This window comes from Ursus arctos, unplaced genomic scaffold (assembly GCF_023065955.2).
Source record: "Ursus arctos isolate Adak ecotype North America unplaced genomic scaffold, UrsArc2.0 scaffold_1, whole genome shotgun sequence".
In the NCBI taxonomy this organism is placed as follows: Eukaryota; Metazoa; Chordata; class Mammalia; order Carnivora; family Ursidae; genus Ursus; species Ursus arctos.
This window is the reverse complement of record NW_026622763.1, coordinates 103,290,031-103,306,533: the sequence shown is the minus strand read 5'-3', so window position 1 is coordinate 103,306,533 and position 16,503 is coordinate 103,290,031. Positions and strand designations below refer to the sequence as shown.

The 16,503-nt window shown below is 48.8% G+C and overlaps 1 long non-coding RNA gene across 1 annotated transcript; it reads right to left on the bottom strand.

Moving 5' to 3' along the window:
* Window positions 1–10,461: 10,461 nt before the first annotated feature.
* Window positions 10,462–14,888, bottom strand: LOC130544551 (uncharacterized). Its single transcript, XR_008960925.1, has 2 exons — window positions 14,725–14,888; window positions 10,462–14,264 (listed from the first exon to the last, which is right to left on the bottom strand). It is a non-coding gene; the product is annotated as an uncharacterized LOC130544551 (long non-coding RNA).
* Between the last annotated feature and the right edge of the window lie 1,615 nt (window positions 14,889–16,503).

The window sequence follows — 16,503 nt, the reverse complement described above, 5'->3', positions numbered from 1 at the left end:
AATCCACACTCCTCCCATCAGCGTTGCTGAGAAATTGAGCGATACTCAGTTACATTTGAATTTTCTATAAACCACAGCGAATTTTTAAAAAAATATATGTAAGTCCCATGTGATATTTGGGACCTATGATAAGTCCCATGTGTTATTTTGGGACTAAAACATTATTTATTGTGTGTTTGCACAGATACACAACAAATACTTTTTTAGTATCAGAATGTCCCAAATATCACAGAGCACACACTTATAAAAATGATTTACTGTTTCTATAAAATTCAAATCTCACTGGGGGCCCTGTATTGTTATTTGCTAAATCTGACAAGCCTATATCAGCAGTGTCAGCCATGTGACGCCACCTTCCACACTCTTAAGTATCGCATTAGCTCCCCCTTACGCTCAGGACAAGGCCTCAGTCTGAGCTAAGGTCCCCCGGGATCTATTTCCTTCTGCCGTTTCTCCCTGCCTCCCGGCCCAAGTCCCAACCCGCCGCCCACCAGCCCCACTGGACTCTACCTCTCGGGCACAGAACTACTCACAGACTGTCTGAAATGTGCACGTTCTCGTCTCCAGATCTGCATCTGGTAGTGTTTACCCATTCCAGATCTTTCTTGAACTACCCTGAATTGGGAGACTTCTCGGGCCCCCAGAGCAGGGACCTCAGCCGGGTTTCCTGTGTGATTTTGTTCCTACTCAGCTCTCTGTGACTTTGCATGTGACTCTGAGTGTGCGTGTCCTCCTCGGGGTTTAGGGAGGCTTGTGACTCCCGTGGGAGTATGGGTGTGCAGCTGGGTCTCAGGCTGACAATGGCCTGTGACAGTTTCTTCCTGACTCATGGACTGTGGCTGTGTGACATTGTCCAGGACCGGGTGTCTGAGCCAAGAACACAGATTCTCAAGTCCTGATTGTATCACTTGCTTGCTGTGTGACGGTGGGCAAGTCTCTTGACATCTCTGTGCCTCGTGTTCTCGTCTCTAAAATTGGAAATGGTAGTAGCCTGTATCTCTTTCTGTTGGAACGATGATTCCACGAACCTGTGTTTGTGAACACGTTTGTGGAGGGGCTGCAACACTGCTTGTCTCACCACGGTTACATCGCTCCGCTTTCCCACTCTGAGTGCACTGTATCGTATTTGGGTGTTAGCTTGCCATCTCTTCCCTAGTTGGAAAGATTTTGATGGACAGACTTTCTTGTCCAACTTTGCATCCTGGGGTCTGGGGACCAGAACACGTAGAAAGTGCCTGGTTAATATGTATCCCAGCCACGGAGGTGGCTGCAGAGACATGATGGGGTGAAGATTAACTCTGCCTTGTAGATTATAGAAGAGCTTTTCAGAGCAAGTGACGTTTAAGCTGCATCTTGAGGGATGGAAGGAGCTTTCCTGGCTGACGGGGCAACTAGAAACCCAAGCAGAGGAAATTTCAGAGAGAGAGACGGGGTCATGAGCAAAGCCCAGTGGGCACTGCTGCCCATTCGGGATCGCTGTCGGAAATCGGCGTAGGAAGCCCTGGGGCGGTCATCTGGGGTCCCTGCTGTCGCCTGCCAGGAGTGACCGTGGCAGTGAGGCAGGCATCAGCCCGTCGCTGGAGGATCCGAGGCAGGTGTGCGGGGGACGTCATCGCGGCGCGTGAGGAGGTTGGACTGAGGGAAGCAGGTGTGCGAACGGGGAGGCAGCCCAGCAGAGGTGTCAGGAATCAGTCACCCGTGCAGGGCAGGGGCAGCCTGTGCAGCGACAGCCCCAGGGTGCTGAGGGTGCCACACGTGCTGGGGACGGCGCTCCTGCAGGGAAGGAAGGGCCGGCACCGCAGACCCGGGGGCTGCAGGGACAGTGAGAGCAATGGGGAGTGGTGGATCGACAGAGGGACCCCGGGAGGGATGTAGAGCCCCTCGCTCTGGCCTGTGACCTGCATGGGGCTCTGAGTCACCTGCGTTTACCCATCAGTGCAGAGCCAGCAACAAGCCTCCCACCCAGACTTTTCTTAGCTCCTGATTTAGGGGTTCTGGTTCAGGGCCCCACAGGATAGTCGCAAGACCAAGATGGGTGAAGTGTGAGGAATAAGAAGGAGATGAGATAAATCTCAAGGGAGACTTCATGTTTCTTCCTCCTTTTATGTCCAAACTGTACACGATAACCGTCCCTTGGAGACTGGCAATGGCCTTGAAGGACGAAGGGAACCCCAGCCTGCTGGGTGTGGACCCTGTTCCACCTTCCAATACTTTGGATGCTTTCACAGCTCAGTGTCTCCTGTACCCCAGTGTCAGCCTCAGAGCTGACTGGTATCAGCCCATTTGACAGAGGTGAAGGCAAAGGCTCAGAAAGGCCATGTGACTTGCCTACGGCCACAGCGTTCCTAAGCGGCAGAGCCAGGATTCACCATCAGGCCAATGGTTTTACATCAGGGACCTCCCCTGATGACCCTCCATTCGGGGTTTCAGAAGCTATTCTTGGACGGTCTTTCCCTTGAGTCATCAAAACCCCAGTAGGCCTTCAAGAACCCTAGGCTCCTTTGCCGTTTAAAGCCATCTCCACAGAGAAACTCCCATGGACAGGGCCAAGGACACAGCCAAGGTCATAAGAAGGTCCATGGGGAGTGTTAGTGCATTTGTCGATGATGACCAAAATCTGGTCCGTGGCTAATCTCATTCCTGGGTGGAGCTGGGGGCCCTGTACGATGGGCAGGCTTTGGCCCCCTATGCTTTAATTCTGGACCCTGTATTGCACTGTCTTGTCTGCTTCGGTCCTCTCCCCTTCCTTCCTGAGATTCCAGGGTTCCCGGGGTGGGCTTCAACTTATGTGAGCGCCGTGAGCAGAAGCCAGAGGTTTTAAATGAAAGAGGAAAAGAAATGGGTCCCACGCAGCAGCCTTTAGCCATTGGTGCTTGCATTATTTATGTGAAAGATAGGAGCGTTTCTTCCTCTCGTCCTAATGAAACCCTGTTTTAGTAAGAACCTTGGGATTCATAAATACGGCTACAGAGCAGACTTCACAGTAGAGCTAAACGAGGTGCAAAGTCAGACGTTCCTTCTGTGTGTGTGGTTGTCATTTGACAGACAAAGAGCTCGGGACGTCAAGGAAAAGGAAGAAGCAGCTAGAGAGGAACAGACGCAAATGTAAATAGTTACCCGAAGATTAATGCAGATGTCAGACCCGTAAGGCATAGTGGGCTTCGTGGGGGAACTACTGCTGAGATCCGAGGAGTAGATAAGATACAGGACACGGCGCGTACTTGGATTTCATTCCAATCCGCCCTGGGACGAGGCACAGTCAGACCTCGTGTCTCCTTCCCTGGTCTTCTGGTTCCTTCCAGCCAGCCTCCATCTCACGTTATTTCTATGTTGACCTGGAAATAACTGTCCCCTTTTCAGTCTTCCCATGAACCTGGCTGTTGTGGTGCTCACCTGACCAGGTGTGGCTGGCTGTCTGGGGCTCTGCTGTTGCCTCGAGCTGCCTCCCGGGCTCCTGCAGGACCCGCTGGCCCCACACGGATCACATCCCACGTCTCCGGATCACCTGCCCTCCTGACCTTGAGCCTGACGTGCGGAATCTGCTTCTCCCTCCTGACATTAGACGCACCTGTGTGCACGCACAGCCGCCCCCAACCTACACAACACACGTGCACAAAACACTTACAGGACACATATACACACTGCATGCAACACACACACACACACACACACACACACACACACCATCTTTCTTTGTGCACTCTAGGATGATAACCTGGTCAGACATCTCATTTCTCCCTTTGCCTAGTTATGACCCTGGAATCTTTATGACTCACCCTCCTCGTTGATCAGCAGAAATTCTTCAAACCCCCTGGGCTGGCTCATCACGCAGCTCGGACCTTGGTCCTGTCGAGAGCTGGCGGTGTGGGAAGCCTGCGTTCAGGCTCATTGTTCTGAATAGTGGAGTTGTTCATCTGGAGTGATTTGAGCACTCCGGACGGGGACCCCCTGCTTAAATACAGCTCACCTAATGCTTGTCACTGGGTCTGGAACTGTACCCCCGCTGAATCACTGCCACGGCAGAGCATCTTGACGTGTCATGAGACACACTGCGTAGAAGAGACTTTAACGTGTGTGTGTAGGGCTTACAAAGCATGCTCTAGATGATTCGTTAGGATGCAGTGGTTGTGTCACTCGGTCGGCTGTCCACACCTGTTTGTTCGGGAGGGTGCTGGCAGCATGTCTGTGGGATCGACAGAGTAGCACTGGGGCCCCTTCCCCACCACTGTGAGTGCAGTTCACTGAGCACGGAAAAGGTGTGGGTCCCCACCCTGTCCGAATAAGAGAGGGGACAGAACATGGGATTTGGGGTCAGAAAGAATTGGGTTTGAATTCACTTGGCCTCTCAGGGCTGTACAATCGTGAATGAATAACTTCACCTCTGGACAGACTCGGTTTTCTTATCTGTAAAATGGAGATAACAGCCCACCAACCTGAGTCGGTCAGCTCACCTACTGGGTGTGTGGGACCCATCAGCAGTGTTCAGGAAATGGGTGGTTCCTACCCCCTGCAGAGACCGCTGGTCACGTGTCTTCTCCAGTCAGTAAGTCCCCTGAATCGTTGCAATGAAAAAGTCTCCCCAGATGCATCGTCTTGGGGCACAGACGCCATGCTGCTGGCGGGTGGTTGGAGCGGAGGGTCCCGGGATCGTCGTGGCGGGGCCCCTGGCAGGCTGGCCTCAGCCGGGCTCCCCGGGCACCAGGTGTTCTCACTGGCAGGATGCTTAGGGCTGTTGACCTGAGGACTTGGACTCCAAGAACAAGAGAAGGAAGCTGCCTCTTTCTTAAGGCCTTAACCAGGAAACTAGTACCAAGTCCCCTTCTTCGTGTTCTATGGGTCAAAGCCTTCGTGGAACACACATGGGCCCCACGTCTCAAAGAGAGGGGAGCCAGAGAACTGGGCACCACCTTTTCTCCATCACCCTTTCTTACCTCCCTAAATGTCACCTCTCCCCTGAGCCCTTGTCCCCACTTGAGTCCCTCCCTGCACACCCCATACTCCTTAACCCCTGCCATGGGTTATTTCTCTCCATGAAGTAGTAGCCGGCTAATAGAGTGTATTTTACCTATTTGCGTGTTTATCGCCCATCTCGCCCCACTGAAATATGGACGTGTACTTCAGTCGGTGTTGTTCCGTGCTGTAGTCCACACCACAGGCATGCCCGGCACGTAGAAACGGTCAGGGAGCCCTTGTGGAAAAGATGACCACGTGCTATGGTCAACAGCTGCTTTCAGCCCTTTGTCAAAAGCCCTTTATCCCCACGTAGACATCCAATGGAAAGGGCTCAGACACAGGGGACGTTTTCCAATGCAGCCACAAGTGCTTTGGCCTCCTTTTCATCAAGAGGGGGGTTCTAGCCCTTGGATGTGGACACGCTGTGACAATGGAGGGGGGTGGGAGGGACACTGTGTAACTTCTGAAACTGAGTCAGAAAGGTGAGGCAGCCTCCACCTGTTCTCTGGGGATGTTGCTCTTGGGAAGGTCCACCATCAAACCATCCACCATGCTGAGACACCAAGGTCACGGGAGAGGCCACACGCAGGTGCTCCGCTCTGCTCAAGAGACCCAGCTGAGCCCAGACTCCAGTGGTCTCAGCCGAGGGCCCAGACTTTTGAGCGATGGAAGCTCGGAAGACCCCAGCTGCTCTGCCCTTCACATCATCCCAATGGAGTCCCCAGACCCCATGGAGCAGAGAGGAGCCCCCCCCCCAACCAGCCCAAGTTCCAGACTCACAGAATCTGTGAGTGTAACGAAAAGGGGGTTGTTTTATGCCCCTAAGTTTGGGGATGGTCTTTCACACAGCAGCAGGGCACTGCACCCTCATCTTTACTTTCTTAAACTGAATGTATTTGGTAAACTGCTCCCCCCATCACCACCCACCAAAGTCAGGACATTTCATTTCCGTGGTGCTTTGGGTGTTCCTTCCTCACTGTCATCGTGGGGCGTGGACTAGGAACATGAAAGAATTTCCTGTTCTGATTACTTTGCGAATCATCTCTCCCCAGCAGGAAGCCTATCCGTTCAAGCTAGATGAGGGGGCATCGTGCACAGATGTTTACTGAACCAGGCTCTGTCCCAGGCTCAGGGATATAGCAGGGAACAAACAGAGTGCGCCCCTGCCCACCAGAGTTCCATGTCAGTGCGGGAGCCTAGCAGCAAACCCAGGCAGCCCCTGACTGAGGTCTAAACACTTTCACTCAGTGGGAGGGTCTTGTTGCTGCATCTATCACTTCGCTGCTCTAATTGTGCAGCCGTGGGGATCCCTCCACATGCATACCACCTCCCAGAGCAGAGCTGGAAGGAAAATGTGTGGGATCATCAAATTCTCATAAGCGGAGGCACGTGTGTACCTTGACTTACGTCTTCTGCAAGGTGAAGCCTTGCACTCACTCTCACATTGGGACTGGTCTTTTCTTCCCTGACGCTTGCGTGAGAAGTTTGTCTGACCCCTCACCTCTCTGTGGATCGGTTAATGATCTGAAAATAATCAGAACTGGAAATGCAGGCAGCCCTGGTATAATTTAAAGACCCATCACTAATGTACTTTTTTAAAAATTTTCAGGCTCTCATTGCCCTTGTAATTATTTTTTAATGTATTGGCAATCAAAGATGCAGACAATAAAATTTAAGTCAATCCTAGATGACTAGATGTGGAAGAAATGAAATTTCTTCAGTTTGGTCTCTCTCTCTCTCCCCTTTCATCTCCACTCCAAATATCTGAGCTTCCTCCATTGTCGAGTCCAGGAGCCAGGCTCCTCTGGGTTCAGCCCGCCCCTTCTCCTGAGCGCCCCACTCCCACCCTCACGACCCAAGCACCACTTAGGAGATTTTCCATTTTAACAAGGACAAAAAACACCATAGAATATAAGGTGTAGAGATGCCTTCAGCAACAACTTGGCCCCGCCCCTCATTTGGAAGCTGGGGAGCCGGAGGATAAGCGTGGAGTGACCTGCCCAAGGTCAGCAGAATCTTGGAAGCTGGAGAGAAGTCTCCGTGGAGGGGGTTGAGGGGGGGATTCCATACACTCTGACAATCCAGAAGAATTATGTTTTAGCAAAGGGGCCTCAAATCACACTCTGTAGGCAGTTCTAATCACAAGGCAGACTCTAAATGGAATTCATGTGAAGTGTGTTCTGGAAATCCTTTTGCCTGATACGTCTTCAGTTATTGGGAATCTTTTGTTGGGGTGTATATTCTCCTTAAATCGCGAATGGCAATTTCTCAGAGGCAGAAATGAGGGTGATTGTTCTCTCTAACTTCCTCTTTCTACCCTGCTTGAATTCTTTACCATAAGCATATATGATTTTTACAAAAACAAAATAGGGTCTTCTTTTTTTAAAAAATAAAGGGATATTTTGAGAATATATTTTACCTTAATTACACAGGTAATTATAGCTTTGCAGACCTGACCTTACAGAATTGGGTTAAAAGCTAAATATGCAAAATGATAAAAGAGTTTTTCTAAAAAAAATTCTTAATATAGCTCATGATTAATGTGAGTACCCCTCGGAGCAATTACAGATGTGCACAGGTACATTTTCACCTGAACGTACGCTGGAGGGCTCAGCCCACGAATCATTCTGGAATGGAAAGAGCTCTTTCAGAAAACAACAGCAGATCTGCTGTAGATTGACATATCATTGAACTGTAATTTTATTTTTTTAAAATAAAGATTTTATTATATATATAATAAAAAAATATTTTATTTATTTATTTGAGAGTGAGAGAGAGAGAGCATGAAGGGGGGGCAGAAGGAGAGGGAGAAGCAGAGCTCCCACTGAGCAGGGATCACGATGTGGGGCTGGATCCCAGGACCCTGAGATCATGACCCGAGCTGAAGTCAGATGCGCAATTGACTGAGCGGCCCAGGCGCTCAAAATGTAATTTTCAAAGACTTCTAGACGTATCCAGAAAGATGCATAGGAATTGTTTGGAATAGGGGGTGTGGGAGGGGGGATCCAGATAACTCACAAGAGTAAAGCAGTAAAATTAATTACAAGGAGTCACTACTGAAAAGCAGAGATTTGATAGAATTTTCCTGAGTAATTTATGCTGAGCACTCAATTTAATGCCTGATGTATAGTCAGCACTCCATTGATACTGACAATCAGCTACAATTATACACGCCTGGAGACTACAACTCCCAAAATGCACTGCCTCATTTCCTTCCAGCCTACAACTCCCAAAATGCACTGCTTTTCTTCCATTCAGCCTCCCTTCCTACCCTCATCACCCTTCTGAGAAGAGTGGGTGGGGAGAGGAGAATGCAGCCCCCAAGGAGGAGGAGAAGCAGCTGACCACACAATTCCCTTGATGGTGGAGGCCCCAGTTTACTAAATTCGCAGATAAACAGAGTGATTTTTTTATTAAAGGTCATGCAAATTCTGCTCAGGCAAAGCCTGGGAGTGCCATCAGTTGAACTCCCAGAATTGTCTGTATGTATTTGTTTGCTGCTTTGATTTTACCCAGCTCTGTTTTGTGTTGTAACTTTCATCAGTTCCTCCCAGATCATGGTATTAATGGGTCTGCCAATTGCCATGAGTTTCAGTATTTTGCTCTTTTCAGGGCCATGTTAGTAAGAACTTAGAAGTCCTGTATGATTTTAGACTGGAATTTTGGTAAAATGCCTGAGTCATTCTTTGAGCTATTTTAGATTTTCGAACAAGACAGGCATCAAGTGTTGCATCAAAAGATACTGCACAGTTTATTAAAATACATAGGGCACACTCTTTCTCATAATTAAAATGATACGAAGCATAGAATATTCAGGAAAAGAATGAAATGGTTGTGACTCGACAGAGACCAAGTACAAAATTTTTAGGTAAACATTTTATCTTAGGGACCATTTTGAAAGCTGATAAGAATAATATATATTATAATTTTAATGAGATGGAAATGACTGCATCTATAAATTAAGTTGAGCCCTATGAAATCACTGGTTTTATAGGTTAAAAAAATAGTTGCATATTGGCAATTTCATGTGGCTCGTCTGATAAGTTGGGTTTTTCACCAAACATTTCTTGAGCGTCTGCTATGTGCAGGATTCTGCTGCGGGGCTCATAGGATTGACTAAGATCTAGCCCTTGCTCCCCAAGAAGGTGTGAGCATGGTCGTAGAGGAAGCCAAAGGGCAAGGAGGTCTCTCTAAGAGGCAGCTCTTCAGAGATTTCCTCCAGCTGCTTGATAGAGGTGAGGCTGGGAGATCAACAAGGGACAGGTGTAGACAGTGAAACGTTTTTGCGTTGTTTTTTAAAGTAGACATGGACTGCTGAAGTTCAAGGACCCTACAAAGGTGCAGAGGGCAACGGCTAACGTACATCACAGGAAGCAGTCGTGGTTGCTGTGGGGAGACATCGCTATAGCAACTGTTTACTATTGGATGGCAAAGCCACTGGATATGGGCTGCTGGTCGAACAGCTATGAAACTCGCAGCAGGTTGGCTTTAAAATCCACACCATGAGCTGGCTCTGGTAAAAGGTGATGACATCAAGGAGTACTGTGGGAAGTAACCATCGTCATCCATGGCCAAAGGAAACCAGCACTAGGAGAAGAGAGAGAAGCCAGGTGGGGAGACAGGGCCTCCCAGCATCCCACTGAAACCCTCCCATGGCATGCAGAGGAAACAAGAAAATATTGTTTCATTATAATTCTCACTCTGGAACAAAAAGATGAACAATTTGCCAAGGTAATCTATTGAGTTTGAAGACCTAAAATTTCAGGGCAAATGTTCAGATCTGCTACCAAGGGTAGAACTTTAGCCAACTGTAGGATTCCCGATGAAGACTGTGGCAGAGCACAGACTATAAAGTGAAGGGTCATTCACGTATAGGAGGCTTGCCTATGATATCAGTCCACTCAAAGAAAAGACGGGCATTTGGAATCGCTTGCATTTTTCTCAGTTGAGTGAATGCATTTTAATTTCCCCTTAATTGTGTTAATATGTGGCAAAGGGAAAGCCTCAGGAGAGTCAACAAACATCAAAAACTTTAAAAATGTTTAAATATCAAAGTGAGGATGAGTAACCTGGTGTGGTACGATGAAGCATAAAATAGATTAATTAAATACAATTACAGAAAATTTATGGTAATTTAAGCTAACTAAAAGGGAAGAAAAGATTCTTTTTATTCAGCCATAAAATTATCAATAAAGGAAGTTTCATGAGCACCATCTGTTGAGATATTTAATATTAAACGAGATAAATAAATTAGAATACTCTCTCCTGCAGTTTGAGGCAGATCCCAAACTGAGTCACGGAAGATCCTGGAATAAATACAATCATTACTTTTTTTTTTTTTCTCGACTAGGGAACATGAGGTCTTGTAGGAATTGTAATTAGTTCATGAATAGCTGTCATGAGGCCCTCTTCATAATTTGGGGATAAGAGAATTGTCTTCCTAGTAATACTATGCTTCTCAAATATAATCAAGGAGACCAGTGTGCTTGTGAAATCTCTCAAAAATTACAAGAAACCTCATTTAATTTGACTGTGGAATTGATCATTGATGACCACAGAAGTAGCTGTAAATAGAGATAGATACACACACATCCACATCCACACACAAACTATAGCTGTATCTATGTATCTATCCATCCATCATCTATCTCTCTCTCCATGTATGCAATACAAAGAAAAAGTAATAAGTGAATTTACTACAAAATGTTTACCCCGTAGTAACTTACTTCCAGTAAGGTGCACAAAAGAGAATGGATACAGGAAGCCCTCTTTCTCATGGCCACAAATAAACTAATCTTCAAATTGAATCAATAGGAGAGCAAAGAAAGTCCATCAGACCCGTCGGAACAGTCAACATGACATGTCCTGGGACATATGAGGTCGGCACAATCGTGTTAGCTGTTCTTATAAAAACACGGGCACGTCCAGATCCTGTTGTACAGTATGTGCCACTGACCTCTGTCCAGCAGCTTCATTTCTTAAAGGCTTTACTGTCGGGAGGAACAGAGACACGGGGATGCCAGCTGTTAGAGAGATGCATCCCTCTGCAGGCATCCATGCACCTTTCCAATATTTCCAGTTCTTTTCCTTCTGGACACTCCGGGAATTGTTCTTCTCTGCTCCTTGGAGATCAGATATGGTTGCATGATTTGCTTTGGCGGAGTTGTGAATGGAGGTAGCTCATCGCAGTGGGGGAGGGGGACATTTAAGTCGCTGCCGGGAGACCCTCTAGGGTGGTCTTTTCCTGCCTCATCAATCCTAGCCATATGGTCACTGTTGGGGTGCAGCACCAAGCCTCCACAAGGAGGACAGTTGGCCTGGAGAGTTCTGGAACGTGTAGTGGCCTTTGCACCAGCAAGAGCAGCAGCTATGTTGCTTTACGGCCCTGCCTGTTGGAGCTGTCATGGCAGCACAAGCACGCCTGTACTTCCTGATACAAACCCCAACAGTAAGTGAACCAAATTCCCAAGAGATTTGTAAATCAATCTCTTATGAGTGTACTTAGTACAAATCAGTTTCCCAAGGCCTCATTGATCTTGGGGTAACTGAAAACATGAAATATCTAAATCTTTTAAGTTAAAGAACAGTCCCGAAATTGCAGACACCCATTGGGGTACAAATCCAGGAAGAGTCAGCCATGTCTTGTCACCATCCTTCAACAGAGGATCAGGAAGAGGCCACAGACCTCAGCTCAGGGAAGGCTCTGGACCATGAATAGAGAGGAATCTGCATTCCTTGTGTCTGTGCTCAAGGCCGACTGGCATCGCTCCAACCCCAGGCACAGAGGCTCAGGCAGAGTCTGACCCCCCAGTCAGGAGACTGGTTGACATCCAGAGTACCCTTGGCACCCCTTCAATAGCCCAGAAAGTATAGTAGACTCAGCTTTTCGTATACAACCGTGTATACTATTTGCATGTGATTGAAAGTATGAAAACCTGAACCGGACTATAGGAAAGAAAAAATAGGAACATGCGTGTGCAAATGTCTGGCTATTAAATGATTTGTCTTAAAAAACTGTCAAACCTCTGTCGGGGGAAGGGGCCAAGGGGACATGAATATCTGCCAACAGCTGGGTTTGGGTTTGTGAGCACAAAGATAGATGATACTCAACACACTCAACCCAACAGCATAGATGAGCTTGAAAACGTTATGCTAAGTGAGGAAGCCAGACATAAAAGGCCAGCGTAGGACTCCATTCACACGAAACACCCAACATATGAAAATGCACAGAGGGGAAAGCAGGTAAGTGGCTCATGGGGACAGCCGGTGCTTGCTGGACGGGAGTCCCAGCCTGACCCACACACCTGGCCCTCCCATCCTTCCAAGTCAGCATCTGCTGTTGTGGTCCCAGGGGTCGCCTCTCCCTCCCGGGCCTCTGGCCCCTGGGCCCACAAACGCTGGGAGTGGAGAGTCACATTACAAAAACCCGAGTCCATGCATAAGCGACGTGCACAGGCACAACCGCAAAGCGACTGTGTGGTCACTTTCCCATCTCCGCACTCTGGGGGATTCTGTGCCATGGCCGCCAATGAGAGGAAGAACAGTTGGCCTTATTCTTGGCCTGAGTTTTCTTCCTCCGTGGAGTTGATCCTGCAGCCCCATGAATCTGTTCCTGCAGCATGTGTCGGCCCACAGACGATGCCCACCCATCTTCACCCATGACACACAGTTCCTCCCTTTATTAGAACGAACATACGAATTGCAAAAGGACTCTGCCTGGAAACTCCTCCAACAGCCCGAAGGCTCTGCTTGTGTTCTCAATGAGAAGGAACTTTGACCACAAACTCAAGTGTTTTAGGGAAGCTGAGCAGGTCTGAGCCAGCAGAAAGGGATACTGTTCTAAAGAAACCATCAGAAGGCCCCCTGGACAGAGATGATTCTGGTTCCCTGAAAAATTTAGGCGAGCTCTTTGTCCAGTGCAAGTGAAGTTTGTGACTAGTACATTCTCCTAGACCGAGGCTGGCCGAGATCCCTTACCTACAAGCTCTGGAAATTAGCTTCGGGCTGAGAGGGGATGCCACCCACCCTTGGCCAGCCAGTTCTTGCTCAATTCTTATCCCTCCTGCAGGATAGCATGGCTGCTCCAAGCGAGCAGGGGGAGGAGTAGAGGAGGCCCTCCCCCGACTGTGCCCAGCATGCTGGGGCTTGAGATGGGCACACAGCAGTTTCACTCCCTGCCTTGTTCTGTATCTGATGTGGTCTTCATCCCCCAGGAAGTCACCCCAGGACCCCAGGGACAGCCAAGAGGGGACAGCTCCAGGCTGTGAGAATTGAGTTAGGCTGGCCTATGTTAGGTGTTTGGGAAAGGGTCACACTGATACTACTGATTGTCAGAAGGTAAGAAGATATTCAGATGCTGAAAGAAAGCGATGATCAAATGTCCTTGAGTTGGGGTGGCTTCGTGTCTCTTCCCACATCCTGGACAGGAAGCCCAGAATGAGGGCCAGTGGGGTTCCAAACAGGCTTTGGCACGGCTGGGTCTGGCCCTGCCTCCCAGATTGGCAGGAGGAAGCACGTTCTCCTCTCTTTCTCCCCACGAACTCACCCTTCTGGGGAATCAGGTGGGCCATAGGCTCCCGTGGGGTAGCGTCTTCGTGGCTGGGACCCTCCCGAAGAGGCCGCTCTAAACCCACACGGGAGAAACAGGGAGGCCTGGGGAATGGACTGGAAGCAGACTGAGGGCTGCGGAAATACTTGCTGTCAAATAAATCAAGGAAGTTGGGCTTAAGTTACAAATTGGAAAAACCACAGGCACCCCTTCATAGTTCCAGCTTCCTGTTCGTCCACCGGAACTCAGTCTGCAGAATCGAATTCATCCGAAATTGCTTCATTTAATGATTAATCTGCCCTTGGAGTTGTACTTCAGCTTTCAGAGAGAGAAAAACCAGCCTGATTCTAAACAAATATTCATCATACGTAGTTTTCCCAGCTTGGTTGTGGAGGGCAGACTCTAGCCTCGTGCTGGTCATCTATAATTAAATTTTCTCTACCTGTCAGGGCAGAAACAGTAGGGAAAGCATTTCTGAAGAATGAGACTCTATTCTACCCTGACTTGGTTGAAAGGCAGTTTCGGGAGTTGTGACTTCCTGTCGCTTTGATCTCATTATCTGGGTCTATAATCTAAAGGTGCTGGTTAGCATTTACCGTTAGTGGTGGGGTGCCCTGGAAACGCTTGGCTGAGCATCTCCACGAACCCATGTTAATTAGTTACTAGTCTTACCACGCTCCCCTTCAACGGTTTACTTGTTAGAGGTCGTTGCCAGCTGGGAGCCCCTGGGTCTGGGGGAAGTCCCTTGTTCCCGCAGAGCCACCTGGGAAGAAGGAATCACGAACGCTTTAGGAACCGGTCCCAAAGGCCCCCGGTCTCATGCAGTCTGTTCGGTCGCTGTGCCCGCAGCAGGGTTCCCTCACACCTTCCCCAGCCCGTGATGAAAGTTGACCCTCAAGTCTCCCTGGAGGCAGCTCAGCGCCCTCTCCGGGTGGGACCCTGCGACATCCAGTCCAACTCAACCCGTTTTATGTAGCGGCCAGCGGGACGGAGGACCAGCCAGCCCTACGGGAAATCCAAGAAAGCAAGCTAGAACGTGAAAACACAGCATCCAAATGACAAGCACAATACTTGGTATTTCGCAAGAGCCTTCCCTCCCAAGATTCCTGCCAGCAGTTCTCTGAGAATCAGGCGGCCCCTGGGGCTGAGGGAGGACGCCCACCACACCGCCCATTCTCCCCGGGAAACGTGAGGACCAGCAACTCCATCTGCCCCAGACTCACACTGGGGCCGTTTCGTGGCTTCACCCTCAGGTGGCATGGTGGCCTCTTCCTTTAACATCGACTTTCTGGATGCCCTTCGCTGACCTTGGGGAGGGCACACACTCCTTAACGTTCGGAAGTCTCCCTCGGTGTCTGTGGATGTGATTAATGTCTGCAGAACTCTCTGAACACACACAATCTCCTGCTAATGAGAAGCAGAAACGGGAGACAGGATGTGGTCTTCGCCGTCCTGGGTTAGTCAAGTTCTGGGCCTGGTGCCCCGCCCTGACTCACTGGCCAGCTTCCCGCTGCTCCCCCATCAGCTTCAGGACGTGGAAAACACATGGGTCGTTTCTTTTCATAAGTTTAACAAAGGGTCTAGCAGTTTAGAAGTAAAGAACTCAATGTTTGTTGAATGAATTTTGTGCCTGAAACTCTTTTTGTAGGCTTGGCAAATAGCGAGATCTCTTAAGGAGAAAGTTCAACAAGAATGGTCCTAAAGGCTTTGTTGACTCTGCGTGTTCTCTTGAGCTTCGGGCAGCAAGGTAGCTAACAAGAGAAGATAGACATGCTGCTAGCAAATGCCTGAGAGCCCCTGCCGTCGTCAGCTGAAGCCTTCTGGAATTTCTGCAGACGGCCCAGCTCTCTCCCTGTTCCATTCTCCTCCTTACAGAAAATCAAATTAACCTGCTATCATGAGAGCCGCGTGATGGCTTTGATGGGCCCTCTTGCCTTCGTAGGTCCCTCCCATCCTAATAGGTTTTTGTGGGACCTCTTATGGGCTCAGTTGTATCCCTTGCAAATTGATACGTAGAAGTCCTAACTCATAGAACCTCAGAATGTGACTGCATTTGGAGATGGGGCCTTTGAAGAGGTAATCGAGTTAAAATGAGGCCATCGGGATGGGCTCTAATCCAGGAATACTGGTGTTCTTGTAAGAGCTTAGGACACACAGACACACCAGGGACATGCTTGCACACACACAAGGAAAGCCCATACGGAGAGGTAACAAGAAGGCCCCCTCCAAGCCAAGGAGAGAGGCCTCGGGGGAAACCAACCACGACGGCACCTTGATCTTAATGAGAAAATAAATTTGCGCTGTAAGGGAAATGTTCGTCTATGGTATTTTGTTATGCCAACCCTAGTAAACAAAAACAGGCCCTAAAAATTTTCATTCTTTCCCATATAAGAAAGTTCACTTTTTTCTTCTGATTTTAGAAGAAATGGTTATATTTTTTTGCGGGCCCCTCAAAGTATGCGGGCTTTGCACACCGCCCCCCCCCCCCCCCCCCCCGTGCTGATGGAGAGCTCAGCCCTGGTGACCTTGAGACGGCTCTCCGCTGAAACTGGTTTCCCTCCCCGCGTTCCTCATCGGTGTCCTTGCGCAACAGCTCACAATTATTATGGCCTAGAGCTGCTGGAATCAAACAGCCTTGCCACTCTCTAACCCAGCCTCCTCCGAGAATCTTTGAGGGATGAGGCAATTTAGAAATGCTTTGATAAACGCCAATTTAATAATCAGCAACACAGGTGCCAGGTAACTAGTCATAGTCAGAGCAGTGTGGCCTCCAGGTGTCAGTACCCCAGCAGCAGGCGATCCCTCAAGCCCTTTTATTAAACTCGTTTATACGTTCGGAATCGAAATAGGAGCTGGGAAGTAGAAATGACTAGTAAATGTCACAGATAGTGTTTTATTTAGCATGAAACAATTATACAAATTTTATGTGTGACTTTGATGAGAAAGAGGGATTATTAATTAGATCCAGAAGCCCCTGGGGCTCTCTCTTTTGCTGTGACATT